Below are 26341 nucleotides of genomic sequence, written 5' to 3' on the forward strand. Positions count from 1 at the left end.
TAATAAAATAAATAGAATAATAAATATATATGAATCTACATAAGTGCTGTGGAAGGGGGTAGAGCGGAGGGAGGGAGTAGGGACAGCGGATTAGGACCTTGAGTGTCCTAAAAGGCCCATGGAGAAGAGTGGTTGCCTATTAGGGTTGAGATTTTAATGATAGTAACTATGGTATTGGGTAAATACCTATTCTGTGCCGGGTTCCAGGTAGAAAATAATCAGGTCAGACACAGTACCTGGCCCACATAGGGCTCACAATCCAAGTAGGATGGAGAACAGGTATTGAGTCCCCATTTTACAGATGAAGAAACTGAGGCCAGATAAGTTAAGAGAAGCAAGTGGCCTAACAGAAAAATAATAATAATAGTGACATTTATTAAGTGCTTACTATGTACAAAGCACTGTTCTAAGCAGCAGGGAGGTTACGAGGTGATCAGGTTGTCCCACAGGGGACTGCACAGTCTGAATCCCCATTTTACAGATGAGGTAACTGAGGCCCAGAGACGTTAAGTGACTTGCCCAAGGTCACACAGCAGACATGTGGCGGATCTGGGATTCGAACCCACGGCCTCTGACTCCCAAGCCCGTGCTCTTTCTGTATCTACCCCAGCAATTAATACAGTACCCAGCCCATAGGAAGCGCTTAACAAATACCATTTAAAAGGCGCTTAACAAATACATTTATTATTATTATTATTATCTGGGACTCCATGAGAGGTAATCATGATAATAATATCTTTTAAGCATTTACTCTATGCCAAGTTTGGGGATAGATTCGGGATAATCAGATCAATCACAGCCTCTATCCCTCAAGGTGTTCCACAATCAAGAGGTCTTCCCAGATTGAGTCCCCTCCTTCCTCTCCCGCTCCCCCCCATCCCCATCGCCCCGCCTTACCTCCTTCCCCTCCCCACAGCACCTGTATAGATGTATATATGTTTGTACGGATTTATTACTCTATTTATTTTATTTGTACATATTTATTCTATTTATTTTATTTTGTTAATATGTTTTGCTTTGTTCTCTGTCCCCCCCTTCTAGACTGTGAGCCCACTGTTGGGTAGGGACGGTCTCTATATGTACTTCCCAAGCGCTTTGTCCAGTGCTCTGCACACAGTAAGCGCTCAATAAATACGGTTGAATGAAGGAATGAATGAATGAATCAGAGGAAAAAGAGCAGTTCTCTTATCTCCATTTTATGGATGAGGAAACTGAGGTCCAGAGGGGTTAAGGGACTTGCCCAAGAGGTCAACTTGGTTCTCTTGACTGGCAGGCCCACGTTCTTCCCACTAGGCCACAGTGACCAGACATCACCATTAGCCTAAGGGGAACCTTTGGGTCGGTGGGACTTTCCCAATCGGTGGCAGCGATCCTGAAATAACTTTTCCCCTCTCTCTTCTTTCCCTCCCTCCTCTCTTCACCCTCTCCTAAACTCCATAATAATAATAATAATGGCATTTATTACTCTATTTATTTCATTTGTACATATCTATTCTATTTATTTTATTTTGTTAGTACGTTTGGTTTTGTTCTCTGTCTCCCCCCTTTTAGACTGTGAGCCCACTGTTGGGTAGGGACTGTCTCTAGATGTTGCCAATTTGTACTTCCCAAGCGCTTAGTACAGTGCTCTGCACATAGTAAGCGCTCAATAAATACGATTGATGATGATGATTTGCTAAGCGCTTACTATGTGCAAAGCACTGTTCTAAGCGCTGAGTCTCCTGGAGTCTGAAGGGAAGGGTCAATCAATCAATCAATCGTATTTATTGAGCGCTTACTGTGTGCAGAGCACTGTACTAAGCGCTTGGGAAGTACAAGTTGGCAACATAGAGAGACAGTCCCTACCCAACAGTGGGCTCACAGTCTAAGCACTAGAGTAGATGCAAGGTAATCAAGTTGGACACAGTCTATGTCCCACAGGGAGCTTACAGTCTTAATGCCCATTTTATACATGACTAATTGAGGCCCAGAGAAGTGAAGTGACTTGCCCAAGGTCACACAGCAGATAAGTGGCATATCTATATACTTACACTCTATCCCAATCCCTAATCTATTTTAATATCTGTCTCCCCCTGCAAGCTCCTTGTATTGACCTCTCCCAAGTGCTTAGTACAGTGCCCTGTACACAGTAAGCACTCAACACAATTGTGCGATTGCTCTAGACCGTAAGCTTCTTGTGGGCATGGAATCTGTCTGTTTATTGTTACAGTGTACTCTTCCAAGCGCTTAGTACATTGCTCTGCACACAATAAGCGCTCAATAAATAAGAATGAATGAAAGAATGATCGATTGGTAGAGAATTAGCCTCGCCGTTCCAACGGGGCCAAAGAAGCCACGGTTTCAACCCAACCCCAGAGAGCAGATAACCTCATCTTAATAATAATAGCAATAATAGCACCATTTGTTCATTCATTCATTCACTCAATCGAATTTATTGAGCACTTGCTGGGTGCGGAGCACTGTACTAAGTGCCTGGAAAGTACAATTTGACAAATGGAGACAATCCTTACTCAACAACGGGCTCACAGTCTAGAAGGGGGAGACAGACAACAAAACAAAACAAGTAGAGAGGCATCAATAGCATCAATATAAATAAATAGAATTATAGATATATACACATCATTAATAAAATAAATAGAATAATAGATATGTACATATATATACAGAGAAGCAGCGTGGCTCAGTGGAAAGAGCACGGGCTTTGGAGTCAGAGGTCATGGGTTCAAATCCCAGCTCCTCCACGTGTCTACTGTGTGAACTTGGGCAAGTCACTTAACTTCTCTGCGCCCCAGTTACCTCAACTGTAAAATGGGTATTAAGACTGTGACCCCCACATGGGACAACCTGATCACCTTGTATCCCCCCCAGCGCTTAGAACAGTGCTTTGCACATAGTAAGCGCTTAACAAATGCCATTAAAAAAAAAAGCGCTGTGGGAAGGAAGCATTCACTATGTGCCAAGCACTGTTCTAAGCAGAGGGGTAGATACGAGATAATTGGGTTGGGCAGAGTCCCTGTCCCACATGGGGCTCTCAGCCTTAATCCCCATTTCACAGATGACAGAGCTGAGGCCCAGAGAAGTGAAATGACTTGCCCAGGGTCACACAACAGACATGCAATAGAGACAGGATTAGAACCCATGTCCTCGGACTCCCAGACTTGTGCTCTTTTCAGTAGGCCACGCTACTTCTCCTCTTGTTGGGTTTAACCCAGAGCCGGCCACATCCCAAACAGAGACGGCAAGCTAGAGCTATTAAATCATTCCTGGCTCAGGGGCTGTGTGTCAGCAACAACTCTCAACTCAGTCTCTGAGCCCCCTGAGGCTGTAATTTAATTTAATTTAATTTAATTTAATTTAATTTAATGTAATTTAATTTAATTTAATGATGGCATTTATTAAGCGCTTACTATGTGCAAAGCACCGTTCTAAGCGCTGGGAAGGTTACAAGGTGATCAGGTTGTCCCATGGGGGGGCTCACAATCTTAATCCCCATTTTACAGATGAGGTAACTGAGGCACAGAGAAGTTCCCAAGAGCTTAGTACAGTGCTCTGCACACAGTAAGTGCTCAATAAATATGACCGACTGAATGAATGAATAATCATCATCATCATCATCAGTCGTATTTATTGAGCACTTACTATGTGAAGAGCACTGTACTAAGCGCTTAAAAACACTGTTCCAAGCTCTGGGGAGGTTACAAGGTGATCAGGTTGTCCCACGAGAGGGGCTCACAGTCTTAATCCCCATTTTACAGATGAGGGAACTGAGGCCCAGAGAAGTGAAGTGACTTGCCCAAAGTCACACAGCTGACAAGTGGCGGAGCCGGGATTTGAACCCATGACCTCTGACTCCAAAGCCCGGGCTCTTTCCACTGAGCCACGCTGCCTTGTTGGTATTTGTTAAGTGCTTACTATGTGCCAAGCAGTGTTCCAAGCACTGGGGGAGATCCAAAGTAATCAGGTTGTCCCATGTGGGGCTCACAGTCTTCATCCCCATTTTAAAGATGAGGGAACTGAGGCACAGAGAAGTTAAGTGACTTGCCCAGAGTCACACAGCTGACAAGTGGCACACTTACTATCATGTTCTATGCATGTTCTATGCAGAGAAGCAGCGTGGCTCAGTGGAAAGAGGCCGGGCTTTGGAGTCAGAGGTCATGGGTTCAAAGCCCGGCTCCGCCACTTGTCAGCTGGGTGACTTTGGGCAAGTCACTTCACTTCTCTGGGCCTCAGTGACCTCATCTGTAAAATGGGGATTAAGACTGTGAGCCCCCTGTGGGACAACTTGATCACCTCGTATCCTCCCCAGCGTTTAGAACAGTGTTTTGCACCTAGTAAGTGCTTAAGAAATGCCATCATCATTATTATTATTAATTGCTGCATTGTATATTCCAAACGCTTAGTACGGTGTTCTGCACACAGTAAGCGCTCAATAAATACAATTGATTGATTGATTGAAATATGATGGAATGAATTTATAGAGCGCTTACTGCATGCAGAGTACTGTACTAAGCGCTTGGGAGAGTACAACACAACTATAACTATAACTTGAGAAGCAGCGTGGCTCAGTGGAAAGAGCCCGGGCTTGGGAGCCAGAGGTCATGGGTTCTAATCCCGGCTCTGCCACGTGTCTGCTGTGTGACCCTGGGCAAGTCACTTAACTTCTCTGAGCCTCAGTTCCCTCATCTGTAAAATGGGGATTAAGACTGTGAGCCCCCTGTGGGACAACCTGATTGCTTTGTATCCCCCCAGCGCTTAGAATAGTGCTTCGCACATAGTAAGCGCTTAATAAATGCCATCATTAGTAGTAATCCCAGCTCCGCCACATGTCCGCTGTGTGACCTTGGGCAAGTCACTTACCTTCTCTGAGCCTGTTACCTCATCTGTAAAATGGGGATTAATAATAATAATAATAATAATAGTAATGGTATTTGTTAAGCACTTACTATGTGCAAAGCACTGTTCTAAGCACTGGGGGGATACAAGGTGATCAGGTTGTTCCATGTGGGGCTCACAGTCTTAATCCCCATTTTACAGATGAGGGAACTGAGGCACAGAGAAGTGAAGTGACTGGCCCAAAGTCACCCAGCTGACAATTGGCGGAGCCGGGATTTGAACCCATGACGTCTGACCCCAAAGTCCGGGCTCTTTCCACTGAGCCACGCTGCTTCCCATCCATCATCCATCCATCCATCCATCCATCCATCCATCCGTTCATTCATTCATTCATCCATCCATTCATTCGTCCATCCATCCATTCATTCATTCGTCCATCCATCCATTCATTCATTCATCCATCCATTCATTCATTCATCCATTCAGTCATTCATTCAACCATCCATCCATCCATCCATCCATCCATCCATTCATCCATTCATCCGTCCATTCATTCATTCATCCTTTCATTCATATTTATTGAGCACTTTTGGTGTGCAGAGCACTGTACTAAGCGCTTGGGAAGTACAAATTGGCAACATATAGAGACGGTCCCTACCCAACTGCGGGCTCACAGTCTAAAAGGGGGAGACATCCATCCATCCATTCATCTGTCCATCCATCCATCCATTTGTTCATTCATTAATTCGTCCGTCCATCCATCCATCCATTCATCCATTCATATTTATTGAGCACTTACTGTGTGCAGACCACTGGACTAAGAGCTTGGGAAGTACTGTGAGCCCCACATGGGACAACCTGATCGCCTTGTATCCCCCCCAGCGCTTAGAACAGCGCTTTGCACATAGTAAGTGCTTAACAAATGCCATCATTATTATTATTATAACATTCAATCGTATTTATTGAGCACTTACTGTGTGCAGAGCACTGTACTAAGCGCTTGGGAAGTCCAAGTTGGCGACATATAGAGACGGTCCCTACCCAGCAGCGGGCTCACGGTCCAGAAGAGACGCGTGCTTACAAAGTACGGTGCTAGGCGCTTAGTAGAGCGCTCCCCGTGCAATGAGCGCTCAATAAGCTCGTGGCTCACTGGAAAGAGCGTGGGCTTTGGAGTCATGGGTTCAAATCCCGGCTCTGCCAATCGTCAGCTGTGTGACCTTGGGCAAGTCCCTTCGCTGGGCCTCAGTTCCCTCATCTGTCAAATGGGGATGAAGACTGTGAGCCCCCCATGGGACAACCTGATCACCTTGTAAACCCCCCAGTGCTTTGCACATAGTAAGCGCTTAATAAATGCCATTATTATTATTATTATTATTATTAATAAATTCAATTGATTGATTGATTGGTTGATTGATTGAAGCCCAGATGGGAGATCACCTGACTTTTCCTTTCGGCCAAGCAAGAAGCCTCCCATCCTGCAGGGGCGGCCTCATTCTGGGCGGAAATGTCTCCAGCTCAGGGAGTAGAGTAGCAAGATTTTAGGTTTCAAGGCGGGTTTGACCCTTTGGGGAGGATGTAGAGCCCTGGGTGTTTCCCCCAGCTCATCATGGAGAGAGGAGGAGGCAGCAGCCATGGAGAGGCAAGGCCCCTGTGAGTTTTCCAGGGAGCAGGGGTGGGAGTTGAGGACAGGCCATGTTGCAATGCAAAGAAAATAGGAACCGACTCTTTCTCTCTTTCAAAGTGCTTGTGTGGCAGTAGGTAGCCATCCTGTAATGGCCCAGCATTTCAGGAGGAAGGAAGGGCAGCCATTTGCTTTCCCTTCAAAGCCCTACTGAGAGCTCACCTCCTCCAGGAGGCCTTCCCACGCTCAGCCCCCTCCTTCCTCTCCCCCTCCCCATCCCCCCGCCTTACCTCCTTCCCCTCCCCACAGCACCTGGATATATGTTTGTGCGGATTTGTCACTCTATTTATTTTACTTGTACATATTTATTTTATTTCGTTAATGTGTTTGGTTTTGTTCTCCGTCTCCCCCTTCTAGACTGTGAGCCCACTGTTGGGTAGGGACTGTCTCTATATGTCGCCAATTTGGACTTCCCAAGCACTTAGTACAGTGCTCTGCACACAGTAAGTGCTCAATAAATACAATTGATTGATTGATTTGTCACTCTATTTTACTTGTACATATCTGTTCTATTTTATTTTGTTAATATGTTTGGTTTTGTTCTCTGTTTCCCCATTCTAGACTGTGAGCCCGCTGTTGGGTAGGGACTGTCTCTAGATGTCACCAACTTGGACTTCCCAAGTGCTTAGTACAGTGCTCTGCACACAGGAATCACTCAATAAATATGATTGATTGATCTGTCACTATTTATTTCACTTGTACATATTCTATTTATTTTATTTTGTTAATATGTTTGGTTTTGTTCTCTGTCTCCCCCTTCTAGACTGTGAGCCCACTGTTGCGTAGGGACTGAATCTATATGTCGCCAACTTGTACTTCCCAAGCACTTAGTACAGTGCTCTGCACACAGTAAGCGCTCAATAAATATGATTGATTGATTGATTGATTTGTCACTCTATTTATTTTACTTGTACATATTTATTCTATTGATTTTATTTTGTTAATATGTTTGGTTTTGTTCTCCGTCTCCCCCTTCTAGACTGTTAGCCCACTGTTGGGTAGGGACCGTCTCTATGTGTTGCCAACTTTGTGTTGCCAACTTGTACTTCCCAAGCACTTAGGACAGTGCTCTGCACACAGTAAGTGCTCAATGCGATTGATTGATTGATTTGTCACTCTATTTCACTTGTACATATTTATTCTATTGATTTTATCATGTTTGGTTTTGTTCTCTGTCTCCCCCTTCTAGACTGTGAGCCCACTGTTGTTGGGTAGGGACCGTCTCTATATGTCGCCAACTTGGACTTCCCAAGCGCTTAGTGGAGTGCTCTGCACACAGTAAGCGCTCAATAAATACGATTGATTGATTGATTTGTCACTCTATTTTACTTGTACATATCTATTCTATTTATTTTATTTTGTGAATATGTTTGGTTTTGTTCTCCATCTCCCCCTTCTAGACTGTGAGCCCACTGTTGGGTAGGGACTGTCTCTATATGTCGCCAACTTGGACTTCCCAAGCGCTTAGTACAGTGCTCTGCACACAGTAAGTGCTCAATAAATATGATTGATTGATTGATTTGTCACTCTATTTTACTTGTACATATTTATTCTATTGATTTTATTTTGTTAATATGTTTGGTTTTGTTCTCTGTTTCCCCCTTCTAGACTGTGAGCCCACTGTTGGGTAGGGACTGTCTCTATATGTCGCCAACTTGTACTTCCCAAGCACTTAGTACAGTGCTCTGCACACAGGAAGCGCTCAATAAATACGACTGATTGATTGATTTGTCACTCTATTTTACTTGTACAGATTTATTCTATTTTGCTAATATGTTTGGTTTTGTTCTCTGTCTCCCCCTTCTAGACTGTGAGCCCACTGTTGGGTAGGGACTGTCTCTATATGTCGCCAACTTGGATTTCCCAAGCGCTTAGTACAGTGCTCTGCACACAGTAAGCGCTCAATAAATATGATTGATTAATTGATTTGTCACTCTATTTTACTTGTACATATTTATTCTATTGATTTTATTTTGTTAATATGTTTGGTTTTGTTCTCTGTCTCCCCCTTCTAGACTGTGAGCCCGCTGTTGGGTAGGGACTGTCTCTAGATGTCTCCAACTTGTACTTCCCAAGCACTTTGTACAGTGCTCTGCACACGGTAAGCGCTCAGTAAATACGATTGATTGATTGATTGATTTGTCACTCTATTTTACTTGTACATATTTATTCTATTGATTTTATTTTGTTAATATGTTTGGTTTTGTTCTCCGTCTCCCCCTTCTAGACTGTGAGCCCACTGTTGGGTAGGGACCGTCTCTATGTGTTGCCAACTTTGTGTTGCCAACTTGTACTTCCCAAGCGCTTAGTAGAGTGCTCTGCACACAGTAAGTGCTCAATATGATTGATTGATTGATTTGTCACTCTATTTCACTTGTACATATTTATTCTATTGATTTTATTTTGTTCATATGTTTGGTTTTGTTCTCTGTCTCCCCATTCTAGACTGTGAGCCCACTGTTGTTGGGTAGGGACCGTCTCTATATGTCGCCGACTTGGACTTCCCAAGCGCTTAGTGGAGTGCTCTGCACACAGTAAGCACTCAATAAATACGATTGATTGATAGATTTGTCACTCTATTTATTTATTTTACTTGTACATATCTATTCTATTTATTTTATTTTGTTAATATGTTTGGTTTTGTTCTCCATCTCCCCCTTCTAGACTGTGAGCCCACTGTTGGGTAGGGACCATCTCTGTATGTCGCCAACTTGGACTTTCCAAGCGCTTAGTGCAGTGCTCTGTACACAGGAAGCGCTCAATAAATACGATTGATTGATTGATTTGTCACTCTATTTTACTTGTACATATTTATTCTATTGATTTTATTTTGTTAATATGTTTGGTTTTGTTCTCTGTCTCCCCCTTCTAGACTGTGAGCCCACTGTTGTTGGGTAGGGACCGTCTCTATATGTCGCCGACTTGGACTTCCCAAGCGCTTAGTGCAGTGCTCTGCACACAGTAAGCGCTCAATAAATACGATTGATTGATTGATTTGTCACTCTATTTATTTTACTTGTACATATCTATTCTATTTATTTTATTTTGTTAATATGTTTGGTTTTGTTCTCTGTCTCCCCCTTCTAGACTGTGAGCCCACTGTTGGGTAGGGACCGTCTCTATATGTCACCAACTTGGACTTCCCAAGCGCTTAGTACAGTGCTCTGCACACAGTAAGCGCTCAATAAATACGATTGATTGATTGATTGATTTGCCACTCTATTTTACTTGTACATATTTATTCTATTGATTTTATTTTGTTAATATGTTTGGTTTTGTTCTCTGTCTCCCCCTTCTAGACTGTGAGCCCGCTGTTGGGTAGGGACCGTCTCTATGTGTTGCCAACTTGTACTTCCCAAGAGCTTAGTACAGTGCTCTGCACACAGTAAGTGCTCAATAAATATGATTGATTGATTTGTCACTATTTATTTTACTTGTACATATCTATTCTATTTATTTTATTTTGTTAATGTTTGGTTTTGTTCTCCGTCTCCCCCTTCTAGACTGTGAGCCCACTGTTGGGTAGGGACCGTCTCTATATGTCGCCGACTTGGACTTCCCAAGCGCTTAGTACAGTGCTCTGCACACAGTAAGCGCTCAATAAGTATGATTGATTGATTGATTGAAGGCAAGTTTGACCCTCTGGGGAGTCTGTAGGGCCCAGGGTGTTTCCCTCAGCTCATCATGGAGAGAGGAGGAAGCAGCAGCCCTGGAGAGGCAAGGCCTCTGTGAGTTTTAGGGGGAGCAGGGTGGGAGTTGAGGACAGGCCATGTTGCAATGCAAAGAAAATAGGAACAGACTCTTTCTCTCTTTCAGAGTTCTTGTGTGGCAGGAGGGAGCCACCCTGTAATGGCCCAGCATTTCAGGAGCAAGGAAGGGCAGCCATTTGCTTTCCCTTCAAAGTCCTACTGATCAATCAATCAATCAATCGTATTTATTGAGCGCTTACTGTGTGCAGAGCACTGGACTAAGCACTTGGGAAGTACAAGCTGGCAACATATAGAGACAGTCCCTACCCAACAACAAGCTCACAGTCTAGAAGGGGGAGGCAGACAACAAAATGTGTGGATAGGTGTCAAGTCATATATGTATGTTTGTATGTATTTATAACTCTATTTTATTTGTACATATTTATTCTATTTATTTTATTTTGTTACTATGTCTTGTTTGGTTGTCTGTCTCCCCCTTCTAGCCCGTGAGCCCGCTGTTGGGTAGGGACCGTCCCTAGATGTTGCCGACTTGGACTTCCCAAGCGCTTAGTCCGGTGCTCTGCACACAGTAAGCGCTCAATAAATACGATTGAATGAATGAATGAATCAGAATAAATAGAAGTAAAGGTAGATGCACATCATTACCAAAATAAATAAAACAGTAAATAAAATAAAATAAAATAGTAAATATGGACAAGTAAAATAAAGCAATAAAGCTGTACAAACATATATACAGGTGCTGTGGGGAGGGGAAGGAGGTAGGGTGGGGGAGAGGGGGAGAGGAAGGAGGGGGCTCAGTCTGGGAAGGCCTCCTGGAGGAGGTGAGCTCTCAGTAGGGCTTTGAAGGGAGGAAGAGAGCGAGCTTGGAGGATGTGTGGAGGAACGGCATTCCAGACCAGGGGAAGGATGTGAGCCGGGGGTCGACGGCGGGACAGGCGGGAACGAGGTACGGTGAGGAAGTTAGCGGCAGAGGAGCGGAGGGTGAGGGCTGGGCTGGAGAAGGAAAGAAGGGAGGTGAGGCAGGAGGGGGCGAGGGGATGACATAACACCTGTCCACGTGTTTTGTTTTGTTGTCTATCTCCTCCTTCTAGACTGTGAGCCCGTTGTTGGGTAGGGACCGTCTCTCTATGTTGCCGACTTGTACTTCCCAAGCGCCTAGTACAGTGCTCTGCACACTGTAAGCGCTCAATCAATACGATTGAATGAATGAATGAATCTTGAGCGACGTATTTGTCCTCCGTGAACCTCAACCTCTCCTGCAAAATCGAGGCCCCTAGCCAGAACTGGGGAATCCTGGCGGGGGCTGATTCTGAAACAGTCTGCGACTCGATTCCTGGACAAATGTAAGTTACGAGTGGGGTGTTTGCGCCTGTTTTCCAGGAAGCCTTGGACTAGTTGGAAGAAAACCCCCGTTGGCGCTGGGAGGGCAAGCTGGGGGCTACAGGAAACCAACGTGTTGCTGGAGGTCATCCGCAAGACGGGGAAGGCCAGGCAGATGATTTCCGGCACCGGCCAGGGGAACAACCTCCTGTGGGGCGAGATCGCGGAGGCCCTGTCGCGGCGCCAACTGCGCTTCACCCCCAAGCAGTGCCAAACCAAGTGGAAACACCTGAAGAGCCAGTTCCGCTCTGAGCGCGCTTTCTTCGAGGCCAACGGCGCCCATAGTGCCCAGCAGCCTCCCTTCTACGAGAAGATGAAAGCCCTCTGGAAGATGGAGGCCGTAAGCCCAGTCAAGGCCAAACGTGAGTCGGGGCTTTTTCACGGAATACGTGGTCTTTAATAATACTAATAATAACGGCATCTGTTAATCAATCAATATCAATCGTATTTATTGAGCACTTACTATGTGCAGAGCACTGTACTAAGCGCTTGGGAAGTACAAATTGGCAACACATAGAGACAGTCCCTACCCAACAGTGGGCTCACAGTCTAAAAGGGGGAGACAGAGAACAGAACCAAACATACCAACAAAATAAAATAAATAGGATAGAAATGTACAAGTAAAATAAATAAATAAATAAATAAATAGAGTAATAAATATGTACAACCATATATACATATATACAGGTGCTGTGGGGAAGGGAAGGAGGTAAGATGGGGGGATGGAGAGGGGGACGAGGGGGAGAGGAAGGAAGGGGCTCAGTCTGGGAAGGCCTCCTGGAGGAGGTGAGCTCTCAGCAGGGCCTTGAAGGGAGGAAGAGAGCTAGCTTGGTGGATGGGCAGAGGGATTGGGGGCATTCCAGGCTCACAGTTTTTATCCCCATTTTACAGATGAGGGAACTGAGGCACAGAAAAGTTAAGTGACTAGACTTGCTGATATTCAGTAGTACGGAGCGGAGCGAGTCTGGAGATCAGAAACTGAAAAGAGAATACGCTGCTTCATCAGTTGGCACTATAAAGATCAAATCAATCAATCGAGGATTGATTGATTTAAATCGAGGATTTAAATCAATCGAGGATATTTGAGCGCTCTCTCATCAACAATATTTATTGAGTCCTTTGTATGTGTAGAGCCCGGTACTAAACACTTATCTTCAACGGTATTTATTGAGCGCTTACTGTCGGCAGAGCTCTATACTAAGCTCTTACTCTTCATCAGTGGTATTTATTGGGCGCTCACCATGTGCAGAGCTCTGTATTAAGCGCTTGGGAGAGTACAACACAATCGAGTTGGTGGACACAACCCCCGCCCTCACAGAGCTCCAGACTCAGCCTGTGGTTACAAACTCTCCAAAAGGCCCGGTTTGCCGGGGAGTCCTGAGAGGGCCCCGTATCTCTGTGTCGTTCAGCAGGGCCGAGGCAACAGGCCGGAGAAAAGCCAGCCCAGAGACCCCCCAAGGACCTGCAGAAGCACGGTAAGGAAAGACGTCTTGACCTTCCAACTTCAGGCCTCATTCCTGCAGTATCACCCGTCTGAAAGCGACGTTTTGTGGGGAGGGAGACCAAAAGCTCTTAATCTCACGCGCCTTTAAAATGCAATCCCACTACGTATTGGGTAACCTTTTGCCCAGGAAACGGGACATCATCGGCAGAAACCCCCTACGTATTGGTAACCTTTCGCCTAGGAAACGGGACATCATCGGCAGAACGCCGGCGTCCCCTTTCCAAAGCGGCTGTTATTTTTTGCCACCCTTTCTGACCACGGAAGCATTTCATCACGCTACACGTCAGAAACACTGTGTCCTGTCTCCTTGGGGCAGCCTTCAGGGGTGATGTGAAGCCTGGACAAGTCAGGGATTGTTCTCGACAGGCAGAAAGAACAGTCTTCACCTCTGCCACTCCTCCAGGCCAGAGTTTTCTCGGACGTAGAGGAACCCAGAGCTCTTCCCAGTGAGGGAGAAGAGTAGACCCTTTAAGAGGTCAAATTTAGTCCACACATTGGGGATTCTTTCGGGGAAGGAATTCTTCGCCCCGTAACTGACTGCGGAGCCAAGTGGACAGTTGATAATTTTGAACGTCTGCCTTTTTTTTCCTTCAGTAACAGGTTCCTTTGGCTTGAATTAGTTCTCCTATCAGCCTTATTTATTGAGCACTTACTGTGGGTAGGGCACTTGGAAGAGTACATCACAACAATATAACATATACTTTCCTCACCCATAGTGAGCTTCTAGAGCCCAGCCATTGCATTTTTGGTGAACCCTGCGGTAATAATAAACTCACACCAAAGCACACACGTCTTAAACAGCACCTCTTCCGCACTTCCACAACCATTTCTTCCCAATCACGTCCTATCCAGTCATCCTTTTTCCCCAAGAACGTTCCGTAACTCCTCTACAGCGTCCTTTCCAAGATGTTGAGCGAAAGCACGTAGTTGGAAGGACTCGTCGTGGGCAGGGAATGTGATTGTTTATTGTATCGAATCAATCAATCAATCAATCAATCATATTTATTGAGCGCTATGTGCAGAGCACTGTACTAAGCACTTGGGAAGTACAAATTGGCAACATATAGAGACAGTCCCTACCCAACAGTGGGCTCACAGTCTAAAAGTCGAACTCTCCCAAGCGCTTAGTACAGTGCTCTGCACACTATAAGCGCCCAATAAATACAACTGAATGAATCAACAAAGTGAATCCAGATAACGGCTCAACTCTCCACTCTGTCTGTGGGTAAAAAGTTATTCTTTAGGGAAGCAGCGTGGCTCAATGGAAAGAGCCTGGGCTTTGGAATTAGAGGTCATGGGTTCAAATCCCGGCTCCGCCACTTAGCTGTGTGACTTTGGGCAAGTCACTTAACTTCTCTGTGCCTCAGTTACCTCATCTGTAAAATGGGGATTAAGACTGTGAGCCCCCCATGGGACAACCTGATCACCTTGTTACCTCCCCAGTGCTTAGAACAGTGCTTTGCACATAGTAAGTGCTTAATAAATACCACCATTATTATTATTAGAAAATTCAGTACCTGAAGGAAATGAGGAGAATTGATAATTAAGTCTCCAGGAGGAAGAGCTGCCTCCTTTCCCAAGTAAAGCAGTCTCCCTGAGGCTTCTTGGCTTAAGAGCCTCACCCACAGTTAAAACTGGTTTATTAATCATTTTTTCCTTCCAAGCTCAAGTGTTTCCTGCACTGGGACTCCAGCCCCTGCAGGGGTTAGCTGCCAACGCCAATCCCGAGTCTGGAGAGGGCATCCCAAGGGATGGTAAGACAATAACCACATTCCACCTGGAAGAACATTCAGTTTTGTTTGAGTCCTGTTCCTTGCTACGCTACACCCTTTTGAACAAAGTAGAAAAGCAAAAAATTACATATCAATCAATCAATCGTATTTACTGAGTGCTTACTGTGTGCAGAGCACTGTACTAAGCACTTGGGAAGTACAAGCTGGCAACATATAGAGACAGTCCCTACCCAACAGTGGGCTCATATGTGTATAATACATATGTATATAACACTATATATATAGAAATATGGTATTTGTTAAGGATTTACTATGTGGCAGGCACTGTACTAAGCACTGGGGTAGATCATGGCTAATTAGGTTGGACACAGTCCATTTCCTATGTAGGGCATGGATGCTTGATATTTATATTAATGTGTGTCTCCTCCTCTAGGCTGTAAGCTCACTGTGGGCAGAGAATGTATGCTGTTGGGTAGGGACTGCCTCCATGTGTTGCCGACTTGTACTTCCCAAGTGCTTAGTACAGTGCTCTGCACACAGTAAGTGCTCAATAAATACGATTGATTGATTGATTATACTGTACTCTCCCACGCACTCAGTAAAGTGTTCTGCACACAGTAAGCGCTCAATAAATGCGATTGATTGATTATACTGTACTCTCCCACGCGCTTAATAAAGTGTTCGGCACACAGTAAGTACTCAATAAATGTGATTGAATGAATAATATTCCCTCTTGACTATTCCAGAACTCTGAATACCCATCAGGGAGTAGTATGTGTTGAATACCCATTGAGTGCAGAACACTGTTCTAAACACTTTTTAAAAAAATGGTACTTAAGTGCTTACTATGTGCCAAGGCCTGGTACAAGGTAATCAGATTGAACACAGTCCCTGTCCCTCACATCTTAATCTCCATTTTACAAATGAGGTAACTGGGGCACAGAGAATTTAAGTGACTCACTCAACGTCAACAGCAAGTAAGTGGCGGAGCTGGGATTAGAACCCAGGTTGTCTGATTCCCAGGCCTGTGCTCCTTCCACTAAGCCACGCTGCTTCCCTTGGGAAGCACTTGGGAAGGTGTGTCCCCCCCGAGAAGAAAGAAGCAGGTGGAAATGCATAGGACATTTTCAGCCTTTTATTATATGGTACGGAAAGAGAAATCCCTTTCTAGTAAATCTGCAGGTGCCACCAAACTGGTGTGCGACCACAGGGAACTAGGAGGTCTGAGGATTTGTAAGATTTCTTGTAACCCCTGTCCTCTCCTCACCTCTGGCTTACTGACATATTTACCCCATAAAAGTAATAATAATCAATCGTATTTATTACCCCATCTTACCTCCTTCCCTTCCCCACAGCACCTGTATATATGTATGTACATATTTATTACTCTATTTATTTATTTATTTTACTTGTACATATCTATTCTATTTATTTTATTTTGTTAGTAGGTTTGGTTTTGTTCTCTGTCTCCCCCTTTTAGACTGTGAGCCCACTGTTGGGTAGGGACTGTCTCTATATGTTGCCAACTTGTACTTCCCAAGCGCTTAGTACAGTGCTCTGCACACAGTAAGCACTCAATAAATATGATTGATTGATTTTACATATTTATTGCTCTATTTATTTATTTTACTTGTACATTTCTATCCTACTTATTTTATTTTGTTGGTATGTTTGGTTCTGTTCTCTGTCTCCCCCTTTTAGACTGTGAGCCCACTGTTGGGTAGGGATTCTCTCTATGTGATGCCAATTTGTACTTCCCAAGCGCTTAGTACAGTGCTCTGCACATAGTAAGCGCTCAATAAATACGATTGATTGATTGATTGATTGATTGACCGCCTCTATATGTTGCCAACATGTACTTCCCAAGCGCTTAGTACAGTGCTCTGCACACAGTAAGTGCTCAATAAGTACAATTGATTGATTGTACATAATTATTACTCTATTTATTTATTTATTTATTTTACTTGTACATATCTATTCCATTTATTTTATTTTGTTAGTATGTTTGGTTTTGTTCTCTGTCTCCCCCTTTTAGACTGTGAGCCCACTGTTGGGTAGGGACCACCTCTATATGTTGCCAACATGTACTTCCCAAGTGCTTAGTACAGTGCTCTGCACACAGTAAGTGCTCAATAAATACAATTGATTGATTGATTGATTGTACAGAATTATTACTCTATTTATTTATTTATTTTACTTGTACCTATCCATTCTATTTTATTTTGTTAGTATGTTTGGTTTTGTTCTCTGTCTCCCCCTTTTAGACTGTGAGCCCACTGTTGGGTAGGGACTGTCTCTATATGTTGCCAACTTGTACTTCCCAAGTGCTTAGTACAGTGCTCTGCACACAGTAAGCGCTCAATAAATATGATTGATTTATTGAAAAGTAATAATAATGGTATTAGTGCTTTCTACGGGTCTGGCACTTTGCTGAGCCCTGGAGTAGATACCAGAGAATCAGATCATACACAGTCCCTGTCCCACAAAGGGATCGCGGTCTAAGGAGTGGGAGAGAATTCATTCAATCATATTCATTGAGCGCTTACTGTGTGCAGAGCACTGTATTAAGCGCTTGGGAAGTACAAGTTGGCAATGTATAGAGACGGTCCCTACCCAACAGTGGGCTCACAGTCTAGAAGAGTGGGCTCATGAGTATTTAGCAGCGTGGCTCAGTGCAAAGAGCTCTGACTTTGGAGTCAGAGGTCATGGGTTCAAATCCCGGGTCTGCCAATTGTCAGCTGTGTGACTTTGGGCGAGTCACTTCACTTCTCTGGGCCTCAGTTACCTCAGCTGTAAAATGGGGATTAATACTGTGAGCCCCCTGTGGGACAACCTGATCAAACTGTAACCTCCCCAGCGCTCAGAACAGCGCTTTGCACATAGTAAGCGCTTAATAAATGCCATCATTATTATTATTTAATCCCCATTTTACAGCTCGGGAAACTAAGGCCCAGAGAAGTGACTACTTTTAGGTCACCCAGCATCAGGTGGCAGAGCTGGGATTAGAACCCAGATCCCCCGATTCCCAGGCTGCTGCTCGTTCCAATTTGCCACATGGCTTCCTGTGTCCATTTGACAACGTGCCTCTCCCCAGTGTCCTCAGATGAACAAAACGCCCATTTTATAACAGATGATGAGCCAAGCAGTGTTGATTTCATTTTAGGTCTATGAACTTGGGGGTCTGAAGTTTTTTCTGTACTCCTTTGGGCAAATCCCTGCCTCAGTTTCTCCATATTTAATCCCAGCTCTGCCAATTACCAGCTGTGTGACTTTGGGCAAGTCACTTTAACTTCTCTGTGCCTCAGTTACCTCATCTGTAAAATGGGGATTGACTGGGAGCCCCCCGTGGGACAATCTGATCGCCTTGTAACTCCCCAGTGCTTAGAACAGTGCTTTGCACATAGTTAATGCTTAATAAATGCTATCGTTATTATTATTAATACTAGTAATAATGGTATTTGTTAAGTGCTTAATAAATGCTATCATTATTATTATTAATACTAGTAATAATGGCATTTGTTAAGCACTTAAATGCTACCATTATTGTTATTAATACTAGTAATAATGGCATTTGTTAAGCACTTAATAAATACTAATATTATTATTATTAATGATAGTAATAATGGCATTTGTTAAGCACTTACTATGTGCAAAGCACTGTTCTAAGCGCTGGCACTATTATTAGTCAAACTAATAGCAGCTGATCCTTATTACATTCCTGGGAGGGGTTAATTACTTCTTCAAAGCATTTCAGAGCAGATCCTATCTAAATTCAGAATATTATTATTATTATTATTATTATGACCTCGAAAGTCAGCTACGCACAAACACACCCTCTTTCCCCTCACGTCTTCCATTCTCTTGTACTTATCTTGTGGTAGATATGATTCTAGCAGGATTGCAGCAGTGTAGATGATCTGATTGCTAGCTCCTCCAGAGATACGGAAAAATTAAGTGTGAACTCTGGATCTCAAAGTTTTTTTTTTAGAGAATCAGCTTTTAAAAACGGTCTCCATTGTCCAGCACTCTCTAAAGGACAGACAGAACTCCTGACCAACTTTTCAAGACATTTAAAAACCAAATCCATGGATTTAAATGCATGCTTTCGCCACCCACCTTCAGCCCCTTCGCCAGCCCAAAATCCCATTGGATTTTTCAGATACAAGTGGAAGGAGAGTCGTTGGGAATTCCAGTGGCAGGTTGAAATTCACAGCCCTTAACTTTCCAGTGTTGACTCTGCTGGGTGAGGTGAGAAAATTCACTTAACCTCCCTGGGCTTTATTTGCTTCACCTGTAAACTGTGGGTGACAGATTTTCCCCCCCTCACCACATAAGAGCAATAGAAGCAGTAATGACCTGGGGAAATGGGGGAAAATAATTTTTCCAAGCCGACGTACTAAATGACAATAACCCGACTCAATGCCAATGCTTAATGGAGCAAAGGTTTTCTCTAAATGTCCAGCAGAGAGAGAGGTTTGGTTTGAATAATAATGGTATTTGTTAAGCCCTTAGTATGTGCCAGGCACTATACTAAGCACTGAGTGAATACAAGCAAATCGGGTTGGACAAAGTCCCTGTCCCACGTACGTCTTCATCCCCATTTTACAGATGAGGTAATTCAGGCCCAGAGAAATGAAGTGACTTGCCCAAGGCCATACAGCAGACAACTACGGATAATGATTCACACCTGCTGACCCACCCAGACTGAGCTTTCGGCCTCTGCCCCTAATTTATTAATTCTGTAAATTCTATAAATTCAATAAATTCTATAAATGTATATAAATTATATAAATTAAATTAACTTATTTATTAAGGGTAATTCTGAGAAGCAGCGTGACTCAGTGGAAAGAGCCTGGGCTTTGGAGTCAGAGGTCATGGGTTCATATCCCAGCTCCACCAATTGTCAGCTGTGTGACTTTGGGCAAGTCACTTCACTTCTCTGGGTCTCAGTTATCCCATCTGTAAAATGGGGATTAAGACTGTGAGCCCCCCGAGGGACAACCTGATCACCTTGTAACCGCCCCAGCGCTTAGGACAGTGCTTGGCACGTAGTAAGTGCTTAATAAATGCCATTATTATTATTAAGTGGCACAGCTGGGATTCAAACCCATGACCTTCCGACTTCCACGTCCCAGCTCTATCCCTGAGCCACACAGACTTTCGACTCAGCACGGGCAGGGAACTAGCCAACTCTGTTGTACTTTCCCAAGTGCTTAGCACAGTGTTCTGCACACAGTCAGCGCTCAAATACCAGATGGATGAAGGAAGCTTACAAGCCTGGAGTCCTGATTATTGAGGATGGAATTAAAATGGGGACCAGGCTTCTCTCCGCCCTAGATTTCTTTAAGAGGTGAGTGGAGAACTCGGCAACTAATAGAAGAGGAATCACGCTCACTTTCATGGGCGAGAAGGACTCAACTTACTGAAGCTTCTGGTACGGATGCTGTGATATTGCATTGCTGAAAGATGCCAGGGCCCGAATGGTAGAGAATAAATTAGGGGCAGAGGCCGAAAACTCAGTCTGGGTGGGTCAGCAGATGTGAATCCCTTCCTTCCTCTCCCCCTCGTCCCCCTCTCCATCCCCCCATCTTACCTCCTTCCCTTCCCCACAGCACCTGTATATATGTATATATGGTTGTACGTATTTATTACTCTATTTATTTATTTATTCATTTATTTTACTTGTACATTTCTATCCTATTTATTTTATTTTGTTGGTATGTTTGGTTCTGTTCTCTGTCTCCCCCTTTTAGACTGTGAGCCCACTGTTGGGTAGGGACTGCCTCGATGTGTTGCCAATTTGTACTTCCCAAGCGCTTAGTACAGTGCTCTGCACATAGTAAGCGCTCAATAAATACGATTGATTGATTGATTGATTGAATCATTATCCTTATTGCCCGTGGGCTCCTGTTTCACAACCCAACTGCGTACCCACTCCATTTCAGGTATCTGCTTCCCTCCTTTTTTTATTTTTTAGCATCCCGGCACCTTCCCCTGAGCAATATGACTCTCACAGGAGCCCATCAAGCAGAGCAGATTAGGGGGCTGCAAATGGGTGTCTTGACTTGAGAGAACGTTAGGGAATTTTTTATTCCGTATTCACTACGATTCCCATCACCCCTCTCTGCAGGGAAAGTGGCCCAGCTTGCGACAGAGCGATGAAGACACACAAACGCAGAAATGCAAAAGAGGATAATTTGGTTGGCAATAAGAGAAGATGCCAGCTATAACCAGAGGGGGAAAAACCCATTAAAAGCTCAACCGTGAAGCTGGATTTTGTCTCAGCCGTCAGGCTGCAGTGTATTCAGACTGACAAGGGCGGCCAAATTAACCTGATTCTTTTTTAATATCCAAAAGGGAACCAGGAGCTGCTGGATCCTGTAATAGGCTAGCGATCAGGAGGTCCAGGTTTAATTCCCGGTCAGCTACTGACTCACTCCGATGTCTTAGGCTTCACGTCCTTCAGGATCAGGATGCTAACAGTAGTTGTGATATTTACTGAGTATCTGTTGAGCACTAGGCACTGTACAAAGCGCTTAGGAAAGCCCACCGGGACCTTGCAATCTAATGAGGGCCCCCTCCCTGCCAAAAAAAATTGCAAATAATAGGGGCAGCACGGGGTGAGATATCAAACTAAAACAGAATAAATCACAGTACAATTGACTGCATATCTCCACATTAGGGCTGAGTATGAGAAGCAGCGTGGCTCAGTGGAAAGAGCCCGGCCTTTGGAGTCAGAGGTCGTGGGTTCAAATCCCGGCTCCGCCAACTGTCAGCTGTGTGACTTTGGGCAAGTCACTTAACTTCTCCATGCCTCAGTTCCCTCATCTGTAAAATGGGGATTAAAACTGTGAGCCCCCCTCCAGTGGGACAACCTGATCACCTTGTAACCTCCCCAGCGCTTAGAACGGTGCTTTGCACATCGTAAGCGCTTAACAAATACCATCATTATTAAATAGGGATGGAGGTTAGGTTGAAACAGTTTGGTGTGATGAGAAATTAACCAGGGAAGGCTTCTTGGAGGTGGAGGCTCTGAAGTTATGGAGAGCTGAGATCAGGCAGATTTGGGAGGAAGAAGTAGAGCCAGGTGGGGGAAATAATGTGAGTAAGGGGTCCAGGACAGTCAAGGGGGGGGCAGAGTTAGAATTTGGGAGAAGTGACCAGTGCAAACTGGGATGTAGTGGATGAAGAGAGTTGAAATGTAAGAACCCCCGGCCCACGTCCTTCCCCTGGCCTGGAATGCCCTCCCTCCGCACATCCGCCAAGCTCGCTCTCTTCCTTCAAAGCCCTACTGAGAGCTCACCTCCTCCAGGAGGCCTTCCCAGACTGAGCCCCCTCCTTCCTCTCCTCCTTCCCCTCCCCACAGTACCTGTATATGTTTGTACAGATTTATTACTCTATTTTACTTGCCCATATTTACTCTTCTATTTCTTTTGTTAATGATGTGCATCTAGCTTTACTTCTATTTATTCTGATGACTTGACACCTGGCCACATGTTTTGTTGCCTGCCTCCCCCTTCTAGACTGTGAGCCCGTTGTTGGGTAGGGACCGTCTCTATATGTTGCTGACTTGTATTTCCCAAGTGCCTAGTACAGTGCTCTGCACACAGTAAGTGCTCAATAAATGCGATTGAATGAATGAATGAATAAGAAGGAGAGAGCCGGGAGAGAGGCTTTATAAAGGTAAAATCTAATAATACCTTAGAGGTGCCCCTTGAAGCACATTTTCTCATAAAAGCCCAGAGGATTTTCACCTGACACACCTTCAATACATCTCTGCGTAGAAGACAGGCATAGATTTTGTGAAGAAGCCCAGGTAAAAGGAATTTGACTTGCCTAAGGTCAGCCCTGAGGCCAAGGCTCCTTATGAGTAGGGAACATCATCAATCATATTTATTGAGCGCTTACTATGTGCAGAGCACTGTACTAAGCGCTTGGGAAGTACAAATTGGCAACATATAGAGACAGTCCCTACCCAACAGTGGGCTCACAGTCTAAAAGACTGTAATAGCAATAACAACTGTGGTGTTTGTTAAGTGCCGACTGTGTGCCAAGCATTATACTACGTGCAGAGTTGATGCAATATGAACAGACCCAGGCCCTGTCCCTCCTGGGGCTCACTGTCCAAGTAGGGTGGAGAATGGGTAGAAAATCCCCATTTGACAGTTCAGGAAACTGAGGTACAGAGAAGTGAAGTGACTTGCCCACAGAAAGGCAAGTGTCTGGATTAGAACCCAGGTCCTCTGATTCCCAGGCCTGTGCTTTTTTCCACTAGGCTGTGCTGACCTTTCCCAACTACCCAACTAAACCCTCACCTTCCCTACTCCCTCTCCCTTGTATGTTGCCCACCGGCTTGGGGATTTACACCTTTTATTAGCCCCACCCTCAGCCCCAAAGCACTTAAGTACATACTTATTTTGACGTCTGTCTCTCCTTCTAGACTGTAAGCTCCTTGTGCGCAGGGAACATGTCCTCCAACTTCGTGATATTGTACACTCTAAAGCGCTTAGAACAGAGCTCTGCGCACAGTAAGCTCCCGATAAATACGATTGCTTGATTGATTGCTTCTCAGCCCATCCCGGGCTTCTGTTCTGCTTTCCTCAGTTCTTAGAACAGCGCATTAACACTCCATGGGCCCTCGATGAATATTACTACTGCTACTATTTATTTTATTTTGTTAGTATATTTGGTTTTGTTCTCTGTCTCGCCCTTTTAGACTGTGAGCCCACTGTTGGGTAGGGACTGTCTCTATATGTTGCCAATTTGTACTTCCCAAGCGCTTAGTACAGTGCTCTGCACACAGTAAGAGCTCAATAAATACGATTGATGATGATGGTGATTATGGCCCGTGAGTACTCTGGGCAAGTCACTTAACTTCTCTGTGCCTCAGTTCCCTCATCTGTAGATTGGGAGCCCCACAGGGGACAACTCGATTACCTTGAATTTACCCCAGCGCTTAGAACGGTGCTTGGCACGTAGTAAGCGCTTAACAAATTCCATCATTATTATTATTCTTATTCTTCACCAGGCACCCCGTTGACACCATTTCCATTTCTCTCTAGCACTGCAGCAGGAGGCCCCCGGGGCTCCCAGGGTTGCCCAAGACCAGCAGATGGGGACCGTGATGGTGCAAATCCTGGAGGAATGTAAGTAGAAGCAGTCTGGCCCAGTGGAAAGGGCTGGGAGCCAGAAGGTCCTGGGTTCTAATCCTGACTCTGCCACTTGTCAGCTGTGTGACCTTAGGCAAGTCACTTCCCTTCTCTGGGCCTCAGTTCCCTCATCCGTAAAATGGAGATAAAGACTGTGAGCCCCACGTGGGGCAAGGGATTAACAAAATGATTAGCTGAGTTCAACCTGACTAGCTTGTGTCTACCCCAGAATTTAGTATAGTGCATGGTATGAAGTAAGCGCTGAGCAAATTCCACTGAGAAGCAGCATGGCCTAGTGGATAAGAACACAGGCCTGGGAGCCAGAGGGCCTGGGTTCTAATCCTGACTCCGCCACTTGTCAGCTCTGAGACTTTGGGCAAGTCACTTCACTTCTCTGTGCCTCTGTTACCTCATCTGTAAAACGGGGATTAAGACTGTGAGCCCCCCGCGGGACAACCTGATCACCTTGTAACCTCCCCAGCGCTCAGAACGGTGCTTTGCACATGGTAAGCGCTTGATAAATGCCATTATTATTATTCAGTTACCTCATCTGTAAAATGGGGATTAGGACTGTGAGCCCCACGTGGGGCAAGTGATTAGCCTGTATCTACCCCGGCACTCAGGGCGGTACCTGGCTCGAATATCATCAAAAATAAAATGAAATTTTTTTGAAAGAGGGAAATGGCTTGGAAGCCAGCTGGCTGCAAATGCTCATCCTGCAGCAGTACTGACTGCGTCTCTCATCCCGCAGTGAGGCGCCTCTCCCAGAACCTGCAGAACATGGAGGTCATCAGCGTTCACCTCTCCAAGATCCTGCAGGGCCAGCAGGAGCATCTCATTCCCGGCATTCAGCTCTTAAATCACAACGTCTATCAGCTTTGCCTCCTGTTCTCCAATCAGGGGGAAGGCGCCATTCCCAACGGGCCCTGCCCACCCCACGCGGTAAATCCCGACGCCTTCCTCTGATCCCACTGCCCGGTTCCCGAGCCTCACGCCTCGGCCTCCGAAGCTCCGGATGTTCCCCGCGCCCCAAAGTGGGCTCCGTCTTTCTCCCTCTCTAAACGTGCAAAGTCGGTTCCGTGGTGTGTGTTGGTATGTTGTGTTATTCCGGGATCGTGTCCGTTCGCCCGTGCGGGGGAAATAACGACGGTTTGATTCTGCTCCTCAGGCCCGTGTGTCTTCTGACTGGCCCGCTTCACTGGGATTCAGGTTTGGGGCAGGGAACCGTCTCCGTTGTAATGTATCTTCCCAAGCACTTGGTCCAGTGACCTGCACACAGGAAGCATTTAATAAATATCACCGATTGTTGGTTGATTGATCCGCACACTCTCTCCTCCCTTCTCCAACAGAGTCTCATCGGCCTTCACCGTATGGAGGTCTCCTGGGCCAAAGGAAGGAGGGAGGGGTGGGGAGTGTGGTCTTCCTCATCCAGGATAATGTTTTTATCTGAAGAACACCTGGGCCACGTGGAGTAGAGCCCAGCACACACCGAATGGAGCTGGTGAGCGCGGGAGAGGGAAAAAAAATGGAAGCAAGAACACAGGGTGGGAGAGACTTGCTTTTACCCTTCCGACTCAGGCTAAATTTTCAGTGACTTCACTGGAAGTCTTTTAGACTGTGAGCCCACTGTTGGGTAGGGACTGTCTCTATGTGTTGCCAATTTGTACTTCCCAAGCGCTTAGTACAGTGCTGTGCACATAGTAAGCGCTCAATAAATACGATTGATGATGATGATGATGATGGAAGCTCTCACTGGAAATAGAGAGGCAGTACATCCCAGTGGATAAAGCACGGGCCTGGGCGCCAGAAGAATCAGGGTTCTGATCCTGCCTCCGCCACTTAATAGTAATAATGCTAATAAAAATGGCATTTATTAAGTGCTTACTATGATGTGCAAAGCACCGTTCTAAGCGCTGGGGAGGTTACAAGGTGAGCAGGTTGTCCCACGGGGGGCTCACAGTCTTAATCCCTATTTTACAGATGAGGTAACTGAGGCACAGAGAAGTTTGTCCTCTGTCTCCCCCTTTTAGACTGTGAGCCCAATGTTGGGTAGGGACTGTCTCTATATGTTGCCAATTTGTACTTCCCAAGCGCTTAGTACAGTGCTCTGCACATAGTAAGCGCTCAATAAATATGATTGATTGATTGATTGATTAAGCGACATGCCCAAAGTCACACAGCTGAAAATTGGCGGGGCCAGGATTTGAACCCATGACCTCTGACTCCAAAGCCCGGGCTCATTCCACCGAGCCACGCTGCTTCTCTTGTCTACTGTGTGACCTTGGGCAAGCCACTTCACTTCTCTGGGCCTCATTACCTCATCTGTAAAATGGGGATTAACACAATGAACC

At 45.2% G+C, this 26341-nt stretch overlaps 1 pseudogene; it reads left to right on the forward strand.

Moving 5' to 3' along the window:
• Positions 1–6404: 6404 nt before the first annotated feature.
• Positions 6405–25267, forward strand: LOC119940387 (annotated as a pseudogene).
• The last annotated feature ends 1074 nt before the right edge of the window (positions 25268–26341 follow it).

The sequence above is a fragment of the Tachyglossus aculeatus genome, chromosome 18, assembly GCF_015852505.1.
Source record: "Tachyglossus aculeatus isolate mTacAcu1 chromosome 18, mTacAcu1.pri, whole genome shotgun sequence".
In the NCBI taxonomy this organism is placed as follows: domain Eukaryota; kingdom Metazoa; phylum Chordata; class Mammalia; order Monotremata; family Tachyglossidae; genus Tachyglossus; species Tachyglossus aculeatus.